This window comes from Haliotis cracherodii, unplaced genomic scaffold (genome assembly GCF_022045235.1).
Source record: "Haliotis cracherodii isolate W230 unplaced genomic scaffold, xgHalCrac1.p SCAF_4, whole genome shotgun sequence".
Taxonomy (NCBI): domain Eukaryota; kingdom Metazoa; phylum Mollusca; class Gastropoda; order Lepetellida; family Haliotidae; genus Haliotis; species Haliotis cracherodii.
In genome coordinates this window covers 31,403,843-31,424,820 of record NW_027266297.1, presented here as the reverse complement: position 1 = coordinate 31,424,820, position 20,978 = coordinate 31,403,843, and the positions used below count along the sequence as shown (strand labels likewise).

The 20,978-nt window shown below is 39.5% G+C and overlaps 2 protein-coding genes across 2 annotated transcripts in view; one reads left to right on the top strand and one right to left on the bottom strand.

Moving 5' to 3' along the window:
- LOC139480549 (focal adhesion kinase 1-like) overlaps positions 1-1,753 on the bottom strand; it is a 169,184-nt gene extending 167,431 nt beyond the window's left edge. The window contains exon 1 of the mRNA XM_071263664.1: positions 1,610-1,753. The gene's annotated coding sequence lies outside the window, so the exon portion shown is untranslated. The remainder of the gene's footprint in view (positions 1-1,609) is intronic.
- A 202-nt stretch (positions 1,754-1,955) lies between these two features.
- The window catches only part of LOC139480406 (membrane progestin receptor gamma-like), a 42,570-nt gene continuing 23,547 nt past the window's right edge, over positions 1,956-20,978 (top strand). The window contains exons 1-2 of the mRNA XM_071263471.1: positions 1,956-2,019; positions 2,127-2,342. The gene's annotated coding sequence lies outside the window, so the exon portion shown is untranslated. The remainder of the gene's footprint in view (positions 2,020-2,126; positions 2,343-20,978) is intronic.

Genomic DNA, 20,978 nt, shown 5'->3' with positions numbered 1-20,978 from the left:
AATTGACCACCACCCCCAGACATTCTTTAACTTTCAAAAGACCCCAGGATGAAATCCAGGGTTTCTTGTTTGTTTGTTGTTGAATGTCGCACTCAGCAAAATCCCAGATATATGACAGCAATCTGTAAATAATCGACAATCCAGTGATTGATATCATGAGCATCGACTCACACAATTGGGATACGATGACACGCATCAACAAGGTCAGCAAGCCTGACCACCCGATCCCCTAAGTCGCCTCTTACGACAAGCATGAGCGCCTTTACACCCACATTTTAAGTTTGATGGGGGTTTACATATCAGCACGTTCAGGTACCAAATTGGCATAAATTTACTTATCATGCTTATATTACTTACAAATCTAAGAGAATATTGAAAGAATTTCTTTTATAGGTAAAACTACCAGACATTCACCTTCCTAAAAATATATGTATGGAAAGCACCACTTTGTAAGTATTACACCCAAAAAAATAGGTAGGCAAAGGTAGTATGGTAATCTGTCCCTTTTGTTACCCCTACATTCTTTAGATGATAGACATAGACAACATGGCATACTTTCTACTGAGTGGAGCATATGTAAAGAAATCTTTAACAGGTTTCAAAATTGACAGGGTGTTCTTTTAATTCCAAAATCAATATAATCTTTCCGACTTTCTTTAGTATAGGTGAGGTGAGGTGAAGTGAAGTTGCGTTTAACGTTGCGTCCAAGATTATTGCACTAAAATAGCAACGTGTGTGTGTGTGTGGCTGCTTGTACTAGTCCGGACTGATGCCGATTTATAGTGCTAGCTCACTGAGATACCATGCCGAAGTTTAACATGAATACTACACACAGACACAGTATACGGACTCCAAGCCGACCTGTCTTTATTTTAGCCCCTTAATGCCGAGCGCCAGACAGGGTAACAACAAGAACCATCATTTAACGTCTTTGAGTATGATGCAGCTGGGGATCGATCCCCTGACCTTCCGCTCTCCGGGCGGACGCTCAACCACTAGACCACGGAGGCGGTCTTCTTTACTATAAGTCAGTGAGTGAGTATAGTTTTGCGCCACTTAGCAATATTCTCGCAATATCATGGCGGGGAACACCAGAAATGGGCTTCACACATTGTACCCATGTTGGGAATCGAACCTGGGTCTTCGGCATGACGAGCGAATCTTTACTGTAAACATTTAACATGTTTTTTAAAGATATACCAATCAGGCAATATATTATATGTTCAAACACTTTCTGTATATCATGCTACTAACAATATATTATATATACATTGTAAAAATTGAATGTAGTACTTTTTGCGATTATTGAATGATTTACTGTAGATTCTATATAGTCACTTTGTTTTCATCTTATTTTCAAATTCTAATTCATATATATATTATAGGCAAGGTAATTTCCCTTGTAAAGAAAAAAAATAACACAGACCATGGACCAAGCGTCTAAAACCGTGACATTCCAGTAACCCTCAATGAAAACCATGCAGCACAGTCGTTCAAGCTTCAATGCCGGTATTGTGAATTCAGGTGTATCAATTTTTACCTGTAAATTTTGATCAGATCACCTGTCACTTGCCCGTTTCCGCTATACAAAATTACAAACTGTCCCTACCTGTCAAATCAGCAAATTCTGGTTTCACTTGTTCCTGAGACCTGTCAACGGAAGTACGGAAAGGCCTTGACGGCAGGTTTCGAAACAACAGGTCATTCGAAAGAAGGGATCACTTCCTACTTTCAGTATCAATATGGCGACGTTTTCTCGTTTCCTCGAGAAAATAATTCAATCAGAGAAATGTCCGCGATATATATTGGAAATATTTTGCTAAACTGAAATTAACAGACTGTTATTTATTATGCATGTTATCAATCTATGAAAGTTATTTCCAATATGTTTAGCGCACCTGTTTATCAACGCCTCCTATCGGCAAGCGATGTAGTTAAAATTATCACTTCCGTCTTCGGCCGGCTGTCAGCTGAGAGGTAAATCTCACAAGCGTGATCACAAAAGGGCGCGTGATCATGGTAATGATTTTATGTTTGAAACTTGGAATCTGTTTCCTACATGACTCCGTTTTCGCTATTGTTGGATAAGTAGTTACCTTCGATTTTATTGATTTTCTTATTTTCAGAGCAAGCATATCTCGAGGTAGACAGTCGTCTGCATCAACGTGAAAGAGGACGACCTTCTGTTGGCCAGTGATTTGACCGTGCCACAACGAAATGGACATCTTGCTTCGACCAGTCTGATTACATAATGCCAATGTATTGTGTTTTCTGTAGAGCCCAGACGATCGGCGCGTGCCAACTGCAGCTTGAGTGAGGTGCACTTAATTAGTCGCGACAAGGTAGGACTATTGTCAGCCACTGTAGCCTTTTGTTTATTGAACTGCAGAGATAGTTAACTCTTATAAGCTCGGGCAAAAATTTACAAATCAAAGTTGATTAATTAATTCTTGGCTAATTTGTGCCAGTCTTGTACAATGATGTTCACCAACAGTTGTGTTGTGCCATGAGATCAAAGAGAATGCGTTAACAGGATATCAGTCGATGAGGAACCAAAATTGATTGGGAAGTGTAATATATATTTTACTTCTTAAACCCTAATTTTGTTTCCACACAACACAAATCAGTGATGATGAATGAATTATTTTCTAATTTGTGCCAGTTTTGTACAAAGAGAATGCATTGATCATGTTGATAGGATATCAGTTGACGAGGAACCAAAACTAAATCCTTATTTGGTTTCCTCACCCCACAAAGAAAACGCTGAATACAAATTTGTAGAAGGCCTTCCGACAGTACCCCCCTCCAAAAGTTATATTTTGCTTTGGATGTATAAAATACCTCTGGATTTAAGTAGAAACTTTACAAAAATAAATGATAATGTATATGGGTTTTTTTTAACCAAAGTGTTACAAGACCCACAAGTGTTTTGTCCAACCCTGTGGCATCATTACAAGTATGACAGTTTAATTCATGTCATCTGGGGGGCGGTGGTCGGGTAGCCTAGTGGTTAAACCGTTCGCTCGTCACGCCAAAGACCCGGGTTCGATTCCCGACATGGTTACAATGTGTGAAGCCCATTTCTGGTGTCCACCGCCATGATATTGCGGGAATATCGCTAAAAGCGGCTTAAAACCATACTCACTAACTCACTCATGTCATCTGGTGCCAATGGTTGCATGCTGCACAACCAGATACTGCTTGTTTCATTGTTTTTTAACACAACACTCAGCAATATTCCAGGATTAAAAAAAACTCAGAATGCCCAAAGGGAAACATTACTATGACATTTAAACAAACCATGTTTAAATCCCACATTGTGATTGGCTAATAATAACACTCAAACTCTCTCATCTTGGTTTGGTACCAAAATATAAATTCACAACACAATGTCTTTAAATGATGGTGGCGCAAAGTGTGTTGATGAATTTTTTCCAACCAGATCGTCCTTCAAATTCATGTAGAGAAGGTCAACAAATTTTGAACAACCTTATTAACAATGTACTGGTGGGCAGGACAGGTAGAAAGCATACGTTTTATAGCAATGTATGTATACTCACACGCAAAAGAAACGCAAGCGGTTCTAAGCAAATAAGTAACAAACACGGAAACATAAATTGATACGAGTTTTAGCATGTAGTGAAGCCTGATGGTGTTATCAATATTTTGGGTTGCATTTTGGAAGCCCAGAGTAAAAACGCAACATAAAAAATGAATTGCCAAAACGCACCATTTCAATGAATATGTGGGTAACATGCACCCATTTCTCGCGAAATCGAAAATGGACGAACTGTCATGAACTATAGTGGGTATAAAACTGTGGCTGATTCTTGGACCTACCACTCCTTGGTCAACAATGCCCCGCCTAGCTCAAATTCAGAGAAACCAGGCTATCGGAGGTTTGGAAGCTGGAGAGTCTGTCCAAGATGTTACCCGTCATTTCAACGTTAACATGACCACAATTTACCGTCTCCTGCATCAATACAATGCTACCCAGACCACAGATGACCTTCCTCGGAGCAGTCGTCCTAGGGTTACCACACCTCGACAAGATTGACAGATTACCCGTCAACGCCAGCGACATCTGCTCCTAACTGCAAGTGAAAGTGCTCGACGGACCATAGGAACACATAATCAACACATTAACCGGGACACTGTGATCCGACGTCTCCTCTCCAACAACCTCAGATGTCACCGACCAGCACATCGTCCTGTTCTCCAACCACAGCATTGACAAGCACGACTTCAGTGGGCACAGGGTCATCACAATTGGCATCATCTTGAGTGGAGGCGAGTCATCTTCTCTGATGAAAGTCGCTTTTTTGTCTCCCATGCAGAGAAGAGTCAGAATTTGGCGGCGTCGAGGTGATTGTTTCGCTGACAGAAACGTTGTGGAAAGGGATCATTGGGGTGGACCTAGCATCATGATTAAGGCAGGGATTGGACTTAATGCGAGACTTGGACCCATGTGCTTTCTGAATGTTTGTCAAGGTCGGGGACACGGCGTCACTGCTCAGCAGTATATCGACCAAGTGATCAGATCCCACGTTGTTCCATTTTCCAGCAGGACAACGCACGTCTCAATGTTGCCAGAGCTACCATGGCCTTTCTGCAACAACACAACATCCGTGTTCTACCGTGGCCAGCCCTCAGCCCTGATCTGAACCCCATTGAACACTTGTGGCATGAGGTTCAAAGGCATCTGCACAATGTGCGCCCATTCCCCACAACTGCCGATGAACTACGCACAGCTGCTCTGGATGTGTGCAGGAGGATCCCTAGGGCCTTCACAAATCGTCTGATCCACTCAATGTACAGGAGATGTGTGGCAGTGATCAATGCTAATGGTGGTCACACTAGGTATTGACTGACATTTTGGTTATTGACCCAAAACTGTGTAAGCCCTTAACATTTGAAAAAAACAATTATGTCATCTGCCTTTTAATCTATTAAACTGCCTTCAGTAAAATGTTTGTCAATCTTGCCCTATTAGTATTTCTTGTCTTTACTGTTGAAAATTAATAACATGTATACTACATACTAGACTTGCGTTTCTTTTGCGTGTGGGTATATATATAACTATTTTATCATACCAGTACTCAATTCTACAACAAACAAGCATTACGATACTTATTAGGTTGAAAAAAGGTGTCCGGTACTCGTCAGTTCTGATGATGACAGTACATTACTCATATGGTTAAAAATGAAATGTAGAACTGAAGTTTGAATAAAAATAGTTCAAGAGTTTCTAACAGATTGAGTTGTTTGACTTGGTAATTATAGTTTCCTTTAGACTAGTTGAGATAAATTCAGTTTTTCCATGCAGACATAAATGATTCACTACACACAGCATTGAGTGATTGCTTGTCACAGACAGGATATTGAGCTCACTGAAAAGGGTTATGGACTAGATCTTCAGGAATGTTGATGACTACTAGCCAACATTGTTTATGATCAAAATCTGTCTGAACATGAAATAATACTGGCATTCACATTTTTCCATTCCCTCACATGTTCAGCTAGTACATTGTAGTATGCCGGACTTGCCCGACCCATGAAGATGAAGTGCCGGCAAGTGGGAAAATATAATTTACTTGCCCTTTGGCAAGTGTAAAAAACGGCAGTATTAACTTTAAAATTTAGAAGATGCATCGTGTGTTTGTCAGCTGCAGATGAAGTACCTGAGTTGTCATTTTTTTCTTTCCTGCACATCCCCATGAAGATCCAGGTTAGAATAGGTCTTTAGAAACCCATGCTTGCCGTAAGAAGCGACTATGCTTGTTGTAAGAGGCAACTAATGTGATCGGGTGGTCAGGCTTGCTGTCTTGGTTGAATCATGTCATTGTATCCCAGTTGCATAGATGATGCTCAGGATGTCAATCACTGGATTGTCTGGTTACAGACCGCTGTCATAAAGCTGGAATATTGCTATTCTGGCATTTCCCATCATTACCTGTTGCTTCAGTTGATAAAGTTTTGTTGTTAAAATTTAAGTTTTCTTCTTTTCTCTGATTTTTGCAAGGCAACTTGAAAATTAGGCTGGGCAGGTAGAATGTGTAACTTTACCTGCCCCTGGGCAAGTAGGAAACTTCGGTACTTGAACACCCCTGCCTTATATTTAAGTTAAACATGATGTAAGAGTGAGGAAATAATGTTCAGTCAACTCTCCATTCCTGAAATATGATGGAACATTGAGATAATTAACTGACATGACGGATGTGTTTGAAGTAGTGAATATTTGAAATGGGCCAAGTATCAGGAAGAGACGTCGTTACCTCCACAGCTGTCATTGTATGACATATTCATTCAGTGTTTCCATTTGTTAATATATCAGTCATAAACCTGATCTTTTACTGTCTCCCACTGGTATTATTATTCAGCATTTCAAGATAATATTTTACAGTCAGTATTTGGATTTCATATAAGTGGCAATAACATTGATATTTTATGATTCACATATAATGAAAATAGATTTTTTATCATATTAAATATGCATTACAATTGGCTCTAGTGTTGGAGGTAAAAAAGTTGGGGTGGTACAGTGGTTAAAGTGTTCACTTTGCACACAAAGGCCCGGGTTCAATTCCTAAAACCCAACTCACTCGCTCACTCATCAAAAGGCTTGTAGTTGATACACAAAGTAGCTGTTATGTCAACTTTATCTGTGGAAAAGACTATCCCCGATGTCCCCATTTCCTTTTACATTATATCATGGCTTGAAGATTGTATCTGATGGTCAAGTAGAGCTACCTATTTCATGGTCCAGTAGAAGTTTCTATCTGATGGTCTAGTAGAGCTACCTATTTCATGGTCCGGTAGAAGTTTCTATCTGATGGTCCAGTAGAGCTTTCTGACTGATGGTCCAGTAGAAGCTTCTATCTGATGGTCCGGTAGAGCTACCTATTTCATGGTCCGGTAGAAGTTTCTATCTGCTGGTCCAGTAGAAGTTTCTGTCAGATGGTCCAGTAGTGCTTTCTGTCTGATGGTCCAGTAGTGCTTTCTGTCTGATGGTCCAGTAGAAGTTTCTATCTGATGGTGCAGTAGAACATTCTATCTGATGGTCCTGTAGAAGTTTCTGTCTGATGACCCAGTAGAAGTTTCTATCTGATGGTCCAGTTCAGCTTTCTTTCTGATGGTCCAGTAGAAGTTTCTATCTGATGGTCCAGTTCAGCTTTCTTTCTGATGGTCCAGTAGAAGTTTCTATCTGATGGTCCAGTAGAGCTTTCTATCTGATGGTCTAGAAGAACTTTCTATCTCATGGTCCAGTAGAAGTTTCTATCTGATGATCCAGTAGAAGTTTCTATCTGATGATCCAGTAGAAGTTTCTATCTGATGGTCCAGTAAAAGTTTCTATCTGATGGTCCAGCAGAGCTTTTTATCTGATGGTCCAGTAAAAGTTTCCATCTGATGGTCCAGTTGAGCTCTCTATCTGATGGTCCAGTTGAGCTTTCTGTCTGATGATCCAGTAGAACTTTCTATCTGATGGTCAAGTTCAGCCTTCTATCTGATGGTACAGTTCAGCTTTCTATTTGATGGTCCAATAGAGTTCTCTATCTGATGGTCCAGCAGAGCTCTCTATCTGATGGTCCAGCAGAGCTTTCTATCTGATGACCCAGTAGAAGTTTCTGTCTGATGGTCCAGTTGAGCTTCTATCTGATGGTCCAGTAGAACTTTCTATCTGATAGAGACCACCTCCATGGTCTAATGGTAGAGCGTCCGCCCAGAGAGCTGCGTCATACCAAAAGCGTTAAAAGATGGTACTTGTTGTTATCCTGTCTGGCGCTCGGTATTAAGGGGCTAAAACAAGGACTGGTCGGCTCGGAGTCAGTATACTGTGTCTGAGTGGTGTATTCATGTTAAACTGCGGCATGGTATCTCAGTGTGCTGGCACTATAAATCGGCATCCGTCCAGTAGAGCCTTCTATCTGATGCTCCACTAAAGCTTTCTATCTGATGGTCCAGTTGTGCTTTCTATCTAATGGTCACGTTGAAATTTCTATCTGATGGTTCAGTCAAACTTTCTATCTGATGGTCCAGTAGAGCTTTCTATCTGATGGTCCAGTAGAGCTTTCTGTCTGATGGTCCAGTAGTGCTTTCTATCTGATGATCCAGTAGAGCTTTCTATCTGATGGTTTCCATGACAACATTTTAATGGTCATTTGAAAGCAGAATTTTATTGACATACTGCAAAGTACTGTTTTCATACAAAGAAAAGCTTATATGAGCACTGACCTACCTACCTACTCTACCTTTTAGGGCCTGAAATAGGAATCACACATATTTATTTATTGCTAAAAACGGCGTAAAACCATACTCACTCACTCTGCCTAATTGTATGCTAGTCGTGACTCGAGTTAGGTGATGAGGAATTGCCTCAAGAGATCTCAACAACTACAGCAAGAAGAGACCACACGGGAAGTCTGCAATCAATAGCACCTTGGAATCTTGATGAATAATTTAAGCAAACATGTTATATTTAAGCAGTTAAGTTGTATTTCATTGTGGCAGGGGATCCTGGTCAGCACATGCTGAGGTTGGGCTTGATGATAATGCCTGCATCTTTATTCACCCCATGGAGATGTCAACTATAGACAGAGCTACTGATAAGCTGCGTATTTGTGTAAAATACCCCCACAAGATATTCAAAACACAATTACTTGCATACAGAAACACATGCATTAAATGAAAAACTCAAATGTATAAATACAGCATGCGTAAATACCCAATGAAGCTTTTTTAGCATGCGTACAAAGGAGCTAATTTCCGAAACACAATTACGAGTTACGCCTATATATTGAGAACAGTTCTATACATCTAAAACATTATTCATTTTTTTTTTACATCTTGAAATGTTCACTAATTTGGGGAAAAACCCAATAGAGTGATGAATAGATGAGTGAAAAAATTTTGGTTACCCAGTGAAAAATGTAATAACTCAATTATAATAGAAACCATAGAGTAAAAACTCAATTGCTCAAGAATTTATCTGGAGCTCTGCATAGACATTGGCACTTTGGTTTTTTTAACTATGTTATTTTTATAATGACTTGTGGACTAAAAATGTTAGTTTCTATTGCTGGATGGAGATTTTCAAGTTTACTGTGTTATATATGATGAGTAACAGAGCACTCAAAATTGAGATTTGTGAGGTCCTTCAGGTTTTCTGTTATGTTTTATGGATCTAGGAACTCTATTAAAATGATTATTTAGAAACATTCTCTCTTAGGTTCACAGTTGTTATGAAGGAAATAAAGGAATTACTTAGGTTTTCAGCATGTTGTCGTAAGAGGCAACTAATGGGAACGGGTGGTCAGGCTCGCTGACTTGGTTGAGGCATGTCATCGATTCCAATTTCATAGATCGATGCTCATGATGTCAATCACTGGAATGTCTGGTCGAGACTTGATTATTTACAGACCGCCATCATTTAGCTGGAATATTGCTGAGTGAAGCGTTAAACAACAAACCAACCAACTTGTTTTTGTTTTTATATTCTAATTTCAGTCAGTATGTGATTGATAACCATGAAGGTTCGGGGTAGAATAAGTCTTCAGCAACCCATGCATGTCGTAAGATGCGACTAATGGGATCGGGTTGTCAGGTTCGCTGACTTGGTTGATGCATGTCATCGTGTTCAAATTGTGTGGATCGATGCTTATGAATTCAATCAAGGGATTGTCTGGTCTAGACTTGATTATTTTATGGACCACTGTCATATAGCTGGAATATTGCTGAGTGCAGAGTTAAACAACAAAGAAACAAACACATAACAACAAAGATTCATGTTGCCATTTTTTATGAAGTTTGTACACGATGCTTGGCGTAAGCGGTAACTAACGGGATCGGGTGGTCAGGCTCGCTGACTTGGTTGATGCATCGTATACCAATTGCGTGGATCGATGCTCATGATATTAATCACTGGATTGTCTGGTCCAGACTTGATTATTTACAGACCTCCGTCTTGTAGCTTGAATATTGCTGAGTGCAGCATTAAACAACAAACAACAACTAAGATTCATGTGGCCATTTGTACATCAAATGTTATGCCTTTCAGTGTTACCCCCAAGGAGCTCTACTGTTCAAGACGTTTTCTGCTCTAGTATGTAAATCTAGGGACCCCCTAACATTGCCTAATCATCATCAACTTTAAGCATCAGGGCTATGACAAGGACTCCATTCCTTCAGGCTTAATTTTGAACACTGTCTTTGTATCTGGTACTTCAAAAAGCAGATCAGAAAAATGTAAAATCAATTAAGTGGTCCATTATCAAAGGTGAAATACAAGAAAGTGACATGGATGAGTTTGAGTGGCAAGGTTAGGGAATCAGTCTCAGATGATGTCAGCTTTAGATAATTTGGAAAGTTTACGAACAAGCTTCGTGGGGTTATCATGCTGGTGTTGTAATTTTCAGACATTACCCTGATCATGCTGATACGAAACATGTATCTCTTATGGTAAAGTTTTTGCACATTACATTAACATAGCTACTTAGCCGGCTCATTTCATTGACGTTACCTGATATTTTGAACATAATGGCGCATTTGTATCAAATTCATAGTGCAATGACTCTCTCCAGGAAAGTCTTAAAGTGGACATTACGTGTTCACAGCAGGGAAAATGGCACTGACTTTGAAGTTTTTGAAAGAACTACCAGGTAAATGATACTGCAGAAGGGCAGTAGATTGTTAACAACAGGTAATCCTCATAGTCATACAGACTTTGCTAATTTACGCCTCACAGCTTGAGGCTTACTCGACTTGCATTATAGAAAATACAATTAGCAGTCAAGGTTGTCATTGGAGGGTTGCTAAGGATTGTTGGTGGATATACAGTATTACAATGAATCGAGTACAATCATGACGCAATCATGGTTCTAATTAGGAATGAGGTCACTGAGGTTGTGGAGAAATCACTGACTGTTCTGGGCAATATGTAATTCAGAAGCAGTAGATGTTCCTAGTTGTGATGTTCAGATGGCAACTTGTTTGTGAGAACCTCAAGATTGGTTAATTGATTGATCAGGCCTGATTGATCTGGTTTCGATTATCCAGATTTCGTGAGTAAGGTGCATAATATGCTGAAGGGCCATCATGCCTCAGATCGAGATCATGTAATCTCATTTCAGGGAGAAATCAGACATTCCAGTCTTGCCTGATGCCTGTTATCAGTAAAAGTAGAGCAGTAATTGGAGTTTTATCTGTGGCTGTAAACAGCATCACATTACTGGCTCTGACCAGCTGAGCCTTGATAGCAGCTTCTTCCACACACTTTTGAGTCTACAAGCCCAAACTCATACTGCAGAATTTTAAATGTTTTAATGATAAAGTATTGACTTTTGAGCTCAGCTTACTAGACGTAACGAAAATGATCATCTGGTAAATGAGCTTACAAGGCTTGGGTTTCATTGTTCAACTGATGAAGGAGTAAGTATATACATTGTGTTCCTCATAATAAAGAAGTTGACATCCATAAATTCTCTTCCTAATTTGTATCACTTCTAAATGCCTTTCAAAAACTTGAAAAATTAGTTTTAATTTAATCAAATTAAACTATTGTGGTCAACTATTGTGATACTGTTCCTGATGATGATGATGATGATGATGATGATGATGATAACTATTATGATAATGGCCGTGGTGATGATGGTCAACTATTATGATACTGTTCATGATGATGATGATGATGATGATAACTATTATGATAATGGCCGTGGTGATGATGGTCAACTATTATGATACTGTTCATGATGATGATGATGATGATAACTATTATGATAATGGCCGTGGTGATGATGGTCAACTATTATGATACTGTTCATGATTATGATGATGATGATAACTATTATGATAATGGCTGTGGTGATAATGGTCAACTATTATGATACTGTTCATGATGATGATGATAACTATTATGATAATGGCCGTGGTGATGATGGTCAACTATTATGATACTGTTCATGATGATGATGATGATAACTATTATGATAATGGCCGTGGTGATGATGGTCAACTATTATGATACTGTTCATGATGATGATGATGATAACTATTATAATGGTCATGATGATTATAAGAAACTATCACATGCGAAATGTTTTGTTTAAACGTAATATGTTTAAACATAATTTTTTTCTCAGTCGATTAAAATTATTCATGAAGAAACAAGAGATGACTAAAGTCGTAATAAGAAATAGATTATATCCTTCCTCCCTTGAGTACCCCAGGAAGTAGCAGGAGGTGCCATCTTGTTCCGGACTTGATGATCAGTTGTAAAAAGAGTATAACTCAATTTCAAGGATACACATCAATTCCATGTTTTTAAATTACCCTACATCAGTATGTAATAACTTGGGCATAAAATCCAGTATTACTGTTTGTGTGTATTAACCCTCTATGCTCATAATCACCAGGGTGAAATTTACTCATTTCTTAACTTCATCAGAGCTATTCCCTCAAAGGCATTGTTAGTTCAGTATGATGTAGGATATTAAAGAGTTCAGCTCAGTCTTGAGAGTGGGACTGACTGTAATGCATATGACGATGGCCCCTTTATTGCCCCTCTGTTGGGATTCATTGATCCAAATGCCCTCCTACTCAAAGTGACAGGAAAATCAGATGAGATGAAATAGACAAGACGGAAATAGAAAGTTTTGATGCATATCACTGAATGCAAGACTCCATACAGCCTCTGTATAAGTCACAGTTATGTTCAATATAAACTTAACCTTCCCTTGCTGTGGAAGACGGGTAGACACAGCCACTGGTCTGCTAGTCAGAGTCTAGTGAAACTCTAAATGGACTAGTTGTTTTCTCCCCAAATCTGGTTATTTTTCATTACAACTTATCCGAAATTAGCTTCAGATTAGTTGGATATGACGCAGAGTTAGAAATTGGCGATACTCCTACCGTCCTTGCCAAACCTCCCAATAGTTAAGGTATCATCATGATCATAAGGACTAGTACATATTTGCCATTTTTAAGGGTTTTGCTATATAATATCATTATAAGGACTGGTGGACCAAACATGTTAGTTTCTACCACTGTCACCAGACGTATATGGTGTTTACCCCTGTAAGACCTCTCAACTTTTCTTTTAAGTTACATGTTTTGCTGATCTTGAAGTAGACTATCTGGTATCTTGGAAAAAGAATTTTGAAGCATATTATTTAATATGAAGTAGGTTGTTGTAAGTCTAGTCTAGGTCGGCAACTGAATCGTGGGAATGGATTTTTTTCTGGCTGTGTGAGCCTGCACATGGGTCATCTTAACGGATGGTGATAAATCATGGATGAATGAGGATAAATAATGGATGGATTATGGTGCAAGGTCGGAGCTTAAACTTCAATCAAGCGTGATGTGTATGTGAGATGTCAGGTTACAGGTCAGTACATGTATTGTGCATCAGCAGGTGGTTGTGTAACGTTTGTGTCCTTTCTGCATTCTGTAAGTGGAAAGCTTACTGACAAGTGCTGTTGGATGCAGGTTAGTAAAGATTCATGCTCGAACTCTGGATTTTGATATTTGCGCATGTCCCTTGTAGCCTTATTATTTACTGTGACTGTTGTTAATTGCATATTCTTGGTCAGTGAAGGTTTCATGCTTCAACACTTGATTGTGATGTTCATTTCCCTGTAGGTTGAACCATCTACACTTGATTGTGATATTCGTGTCCCTGTAGGTTGAACCTTCAACACTTGATTGTGATGTTCATGTCCCTGTAGGTTGAACCTTCAACACTTGATAGTGATATTTGTGTCCCTGTAGGTTGAACCTTCAACACTTGATTGTGATATTCGTGTCCCTGCAGGTTGAACCTTCAACACTTGATAGTGATATTCGTGTCCCTGTAGGTTGAACCTTCAACACTTGATAGTGATATTCGTGTCCCTGTAGGTTGAACCATCTACACTTGATTGTGATACTCGTGTCCCTGTAGGTTGAACCTTCAACAATTGATTGTGATATTCGTGTCCCTGCAGGTTGAACCTTCAACACTTGATTGTGATATTCGTGTCCCTGCAGGTTGAACCTTCAACACTTGATAGTGATATTCGTGTCCCTGTAGGTTGAACCATCTACACTTGATTGTGATACCCGTGTCCCTGCAGGTTGAACCTTCAACACTTGATTGTGATATTCGTGTCCCTGCAGGTTGAACCTTCAACAATTGATTGTGATATTCATGTCCCTGCAGGTTGAACCTTCAACACTTGATTGTGATATTCGTGTCCCTGTAGGTTGAACCTTCAACACTTGATAGTGATATTCGTGTCCCTGTAGGTTGAACCATCTACACTTGATTGTGATACTCGTGTCCCTGTAGGTTGAACCTTCAACAATTGATTGTGATATTCGTGTCCCTGCAGGTTGAACCTTCAACACTTGATTGTGATATTCGTGTCCCTGCAGGTTGAACCTTCAACACTTGATAGTGATATTCGTGTCCCTGTAGGTTGAACCATCTACACTTGATTGTGATACCCGTGTCCCTGCAGGTTGAACCTTCAACACTTGATTGTGATATTCGTGTCCCTGCAGGTTGAACCTTCAACAATTGATTGTGATATTCATGTCCCTGCAGGTTGAACCTTCAACACTTGATTGTGATATTCGTGTCCCTGTAGGTTGAACCTTCAACACTTGATTGTGATATTCGTGTCCCTGCAGGTTGAACCTTCAACACTTGATAGTGATATTCGTGTCCCTGTAGGTTGAACCATCTACACTTGATTGTGATACCCGTGTCCCTGCAGGTTGAACCTTCAACACTTCATTGTGATATTCGTGTCCCTGCAGGTTGAACCTTCAACACTTGATAGTGATATTCGTGTCCCTGTAGGTTGAACCATCTACACTTGATTGTGATATTCGTGTCCCTATAGGTTGTTCCTTCAACACTTGATTGTGATATTCGTGTCCCTGTAGGTTGAACCTTCAACACTTGATTGTGATATTCGTGTCCCTGTAGGTTGAACCATCTACACTTGATTGTGATACTCGTGTCCCTGTAGGTTGAACCTTCAACAATTGATTGTGATACTCGTGTCCCTGTAGGTTGAACCTTCAACAATTGATTGTGATATTCATGTCCCTGTAGGTTGAACCTTCAACACTTGATTGTTATTCATGTCCCTTTTAGTTGTAGCTTCAACCCTCAATAATTAATTTCAGGAAAGTAATGAAATAGTGTAGTGTATTGTGATGTAAGTTTTTATAATTATTGTAATTACAGACCTGTATTTTCCTCTGTATTTGGTCCAATGAATATAATTGTGCGTCCACTAGGATGCAATATATATTTTCTCAGCGTCCATTCTATACATTTGTGCGTACTGGACGCACATGTCTGCATCGTGTAAAACCTGGTGGTATCTATGTCACTTGTAGGTTCAAGCTTTGACTTTACATAATGGTGTGCATGCCCCTTGTAGGTCAGATTAATGTACTTTTATATGCTTGTCAGTTTCCGTGAAGATCCACTTAAGAATATGTCTTCAGCAACCCATGCTTACCACATGCTTGTTGTAAGAGGCAACTAACAGGATCATATGGTCAGACCATCTGTGTTGATGCATGTCATCCCAATTGCGGGGATCGATGCTCATGATGTCAATCTCTGGATTTACTGTCCAGAATCAATTATTTACAGACTACCATGATATAACTGGAATGTTGCGGCATTAAACAACAACAGGGTATGAAACTCCCAAAAATTTCAGCCAGACCACAGGACTGGCTAGCTGAAATACTTGCCAGCCCTGACCAAAACCTGCCTGCCAACTAAAACCATATGTTTCTCAGGATAAGCTAACGGGGTTTCTTTTTGGTTACATTTTATCATTCATCTTTACAAGTGAATTAATGCTTATCATCGGGAAATATTTAGAATATTTTCACATATGAAATATAACCTGACCGTCGGGCAGGGGGATTTGAAAATCTGGCAGCCCGAGTTGAAATCAACCCATCTCGGACGGTCGGGCAGGCAGGTATTTCGAACACTGACAACAAACAAACAAACAAACTATTTGTTCATGATTCATGAACACATGCTTATGATATAGTCAGAATGCTTCAATGGACTCTGCTTATAACCTAGATTTCATTATATTATATCCAAACCAGAATAATAGTTGGGTTTTATCAAATGAAATAGCTAAGAGAAGCAAGCAAAGTCCTGTACATATCTTTTCGCATCCAGCAATGACAAATCACTGGAGTTCATATTGATTTTTGTGTCTTTTCAGAATGCTAACTGCCTACCCTAGCATTAAAAAGTGCTGCTTGTCTGTGGTAGACATTTGATTAGAATCATTTTTTTCTTCCAGCTCCTATACAGACCATTATTAATGTCAGATACTATCATTTAATGCCAAGCAAAGGCATTTACAATATGATTTCTAATACTCTGTAGCTACTCAAACCTAATACCGACAGTGCTCCTTTAGAGCTTCACTGAGTCCAGGCTCTGTTCAGTTAGACAATACCCATGATGGACACTTCAATGACAGCACCATAGGGAGCAGTGAGATCATAATGTTCATCAAGTAAAGGGCAATTTTCTCCACATGTATAATTGTGCCTGGGCTTCTTCTCCTGTGCAGTTATATGGCTACAAAATTCCAGAGTTCCAGAGCCATAAAACGTGATTCACTCTCTCTTCAGCTTGCCCCACACTGTTTTAATCTCAGGGCTTGGCTGTGCACCAGTCCTGTCATCTGGCATATTACTATAGGGGAATGTATTACTACTCAGTTTAAAGTCAATCAGTAGCAAACTGCAAATCCCATTTATTTGATGAAGTGGGTGCCATGTTTAATATTACTCAAGAACATTTACGAGTGTAGCAGAACAACCAGCTACTGATCTATGAGCACATGTGAAATAAAACAGACTAGATGGGTTTGAAGCAATGTTCATAGTTAATATGGGCAACCCCAATAAAATATTTAAGCTGTATAATGTTCCACACATTTATGCAGTATTAGGGACCGGACATATTTTTCAGAGGGGGATGAGTCAGAGGTTTTTGATGCACTAATGTACTGAAAATAATTACCCTCCCCTAATGCTTGTCAGATTTTTGGATGACCTTCCCCATGTCCTTGTACAGGGGCGGTCGGGTAGCCTGGTGGTTAAAGAGTTCACTCATCATGCCGATTCAAGACCCGGGTTCGATTCCCGACATGGGTACAATGTGTGAAGCCCATATCTGGTGTCCCCCGCCGTGATATTGCTGGAATATTGCTAAAAGCGGCGTAAAACCATACTCAGCCCTATTTGTTTGCCCCTATTTTGTCAGCACCCTACTCATGCTCGTGGGTTTCATCGAAGTGGTAAACATTTCAGACCTGCATCACTTTAGGCTTTACTCGAACATCAAGCTGACACGCTGTGATATGACTGGTATACTATTCAGGGTGCCTTTGAACCCAACTCACTGACTATATTGCCAGGTACTTCCAGGTGAAGATAATCTCAACATGTTCCCTTCTCCCATTCCATAATGAAATGCATCAAATACGTAGACCTAGCCTTGAGTCATGCTTCAGCTAATTGTTTGAATACATGACACTTTTTATGGATAGCAACTTCTTTTATTCTTTGTCATAATGACTTTACACGACACAAGGTGGGATGAACATGATGAATGTGCAAAGAAAAACAATAAAAAAAGATAATATAATTCGTTCATATTATAGCACATTGACACTAACTATCATACAAAATGTCTTATAGAGTTTTGTAAATTTAATAAATTAGTCATGCTATCGCCTATAGAAGAATGCTCTATCTAAATTTGAAAATTATGAAAATGTCCTTATGCCATTTGTCTCCAGCAACATCACTTATGGCAATTCTTATATGAGAACACCGTTCTTTCCCTGTAAAAGATTGTTAATTCTAAACCAGGTGCCTGTGGCACACAAAATGGGGAACAAGTCTTTATTTTGTTCAAAAGAGGAAGTTGTCATCTCCCGAGGCAAGGGAGTTAACTCACTAGAAAAGTCCAGTTTCCACCCTTTTAGGAATAATGGTGTTATATTTTGGCTGGACTAACAAGTCTGCATAGTCCAATCAAAATCGTGTCACAAAATCGACATCAGGTTTGTAAAGTGCCATGCAGAGTTAGGTTGTTTGCAGGATTTGAAAGCCTGTGTACCGTCAACTCGGCGTCAACAGATATTTTCCAAATCTTTTAATGTTTTTAATCAGAGTGCTCACATGATTTGATGCACTTCGCAAAGTTAGACACGTTTTATTTCAATATAGATTTTAATTATTGAACAGATTGTCTTGACTGGGCGCAGTCATTTTGTTTGAAACAAATGCTACGAAGTGATATGAGAGGGAGAATCTGAATGGTCAATAGGAGGGGCATAGAAGGGACAACTCGTAATAGCCACTGGTGGCGCTACGATTGAGCCAAGAAATTTCAGCCTAGTTTGTCAAGGGTGGAAAATGGAGTTTTACAGTCAGTTAACGCCCTTGCCTAGGGAAGATGGGAAGTTGTATAAGTTCTTATTTTCCTAAAGTCTGAGGTATTTTAACAATGCAATACAGTAAAAAATTAAGCATGAAAGCCTCATCTCTTTAATGGTCCTGTTATTGATAATATTACCTCTACAAAGCCATAACAGTAGAACATATAATTCTACTAACATGAATTGGGAATTATTATTTCCAATTTGGGAATTTTTACAGACATTGCTCCTGACTTAGGATGACTTGGATTCACCTCTGTATATCATTTGCGTTCTCTGACAATTGTGATGCTTTGGTCACATATAAATATGCATAGTATCCTGAACTCTCTGCATCGGTAATCTTCTCGTATTTATCGAGGAGAGGATGAAACAACATTGCAAACATAATGCCTCAGTATCAGTATTGTACCTCTGCTTGGGCAATTGGGAAGTTTGTGATATTGTTTGGACAAGATATTGTGAGGAATTATGTATTCATATGTTCTTCCTGATAACACACCCGTAGATCTCCCACTTCACAAGTGTTGCTTGTAGTCAATGTAATGGGATGCACTTTCCTCTCGACATATGGTGGAGGCTCTCACGTTTCTTTACATAATGACATTTTCTAATCACTGATGAAAGCCAGTACCAATTCTCAAATGGACTTGTATTGGGAAATAGCAATAAACTGTGGACTCAATTTTTATCTCGACTACTGTTTTAATTATTGATTGAGTGAGTAAATATTGATAGTCCAAAACAAAGGAAAGGAAAAGTTGCATTGGTCGATAGTTCCGTAGTTGACTGATGCGTGACTGAGGCTAGTTATTTATACCCCTGAAGTTGTTCAGAGTGCCTCCATTTCATCCCATCCATACAACTTGATTACGGAATGTCAGATGAAATGACTGCTTGTTGATGGGTTAGTGGTTGTTTGGGAAATGTTGAAAGGGTTTTTCTGCAATGTATGATAAGACATTTATGTGGAATGTATAGCACTATTAACAATATTGTCCAGCGTGTTCATTATTGAAGTTTGGGTAACTGTTGGAGAGTGAGTGAGTGAGTTGGGTTTAATGCCGCTTTTAAAAGTATTCCAGTAAAATCACATCATGTCAGCTTAATGTGGGAGGAAAGTCCGAAGTGATGCAAGTCTTGGAGGTTTGTCACTTCACTGAAACCCATGAGCATGGGTATGGTGCTGACAAACCTAGAAACATAATAAGGGCGACTGGGATTCGAACCCACAATCATAGGTTTCTGGAGTGTCCAAGGGAAACAACTCTGCACAGCGAATTGCGGTGCCTTAGACGACTGTGCCATCCATGCCCTCAGCTGTTGGAGAACTTCATCCAAGGTGTGAGGTCATTTGGGGCATTCTTTTTTTCATTTTTCACTATGACAGTTTCAGATGATTGACTTTGTTTCTGATACTTTCAAAGATTGGGGGCTTGTTTGTGGGGTAGTCTAGTAATTAAAGTGTTAGCTTATCAGGCCAAAGGCCTGGGTTTGATTCCCAACTTGAGTACAATGTGTGAAGCCCATTTCTGGTGTCCTCTGCTGTGATGTTGGAATATTACCAAAAGCGGCATAAAATCTTACTCACTCACTCACTCATTTATAGCCACCACCTCTGTGGTCCATTGGTGCAGCGTCCACCCTGAGAGCGGGAGGTACAGGGTTTGATCCCCGGCTGAAGACGTTAAAATATCGTACTTGTTGTTACCCTGCCTGGTGCTCAGCATGAAGGGTCTGAAACAAGGACTGTTTGTCTCAGTCAGTATACTGTGTTTGAGCGTATCCATGTTAAACTGTGGCATCATATCTCAATGGGCTAGCACTATAAAATCAGCATTTTTTCAGACTAGTGCATGTTCATCTCTACACAAGTGCAATAATCTTGAACGCGATGTTAAACCCCATTTCTCCTCACCACCTCACCACTCATTTATAGAATTAGAGAGTTGACTTGCAAGTTGATAAACTCAAGGTCATTTTCACTGCATTTGAGTTAATTGTCAAAACCAGTGATTGTTGTGAATTTGAACTTATTGATACATTGTGAATGTTGATGTTTTACGTTGTATTGAACATACGCTCATGTAATGCTTCCACAAGCAGTGAGGCATTTACAAGCAGTGTGCTTAAAATTACAATTGCTCTAATATATTCAATATTTCTTCAATATGAAACTAACAAGCCAGAATGAATAATGAAAAGACGAATAATGATTTATACAGCTTCATCATGTTCATAATCAAGTGCTTTGATCACCTGGAACTAGTGGACGGTGGTGATGGGACAATCAGGAATGGCACAACCACCCGTTAGTACTTTGTACAATCACCGCTAATGACATTGCATGTCGGCTTCATTGACACAGCTGGCAACCTTCAGTAGACACGCCCATCAGACACGATTTGACAGCTTTGTCATTGCTATTGATTGCAATCAGAACACAGTTGTTTTCTGTGGCCATTTAGCTGGTGATGTCTGGTGTGGTGAGCA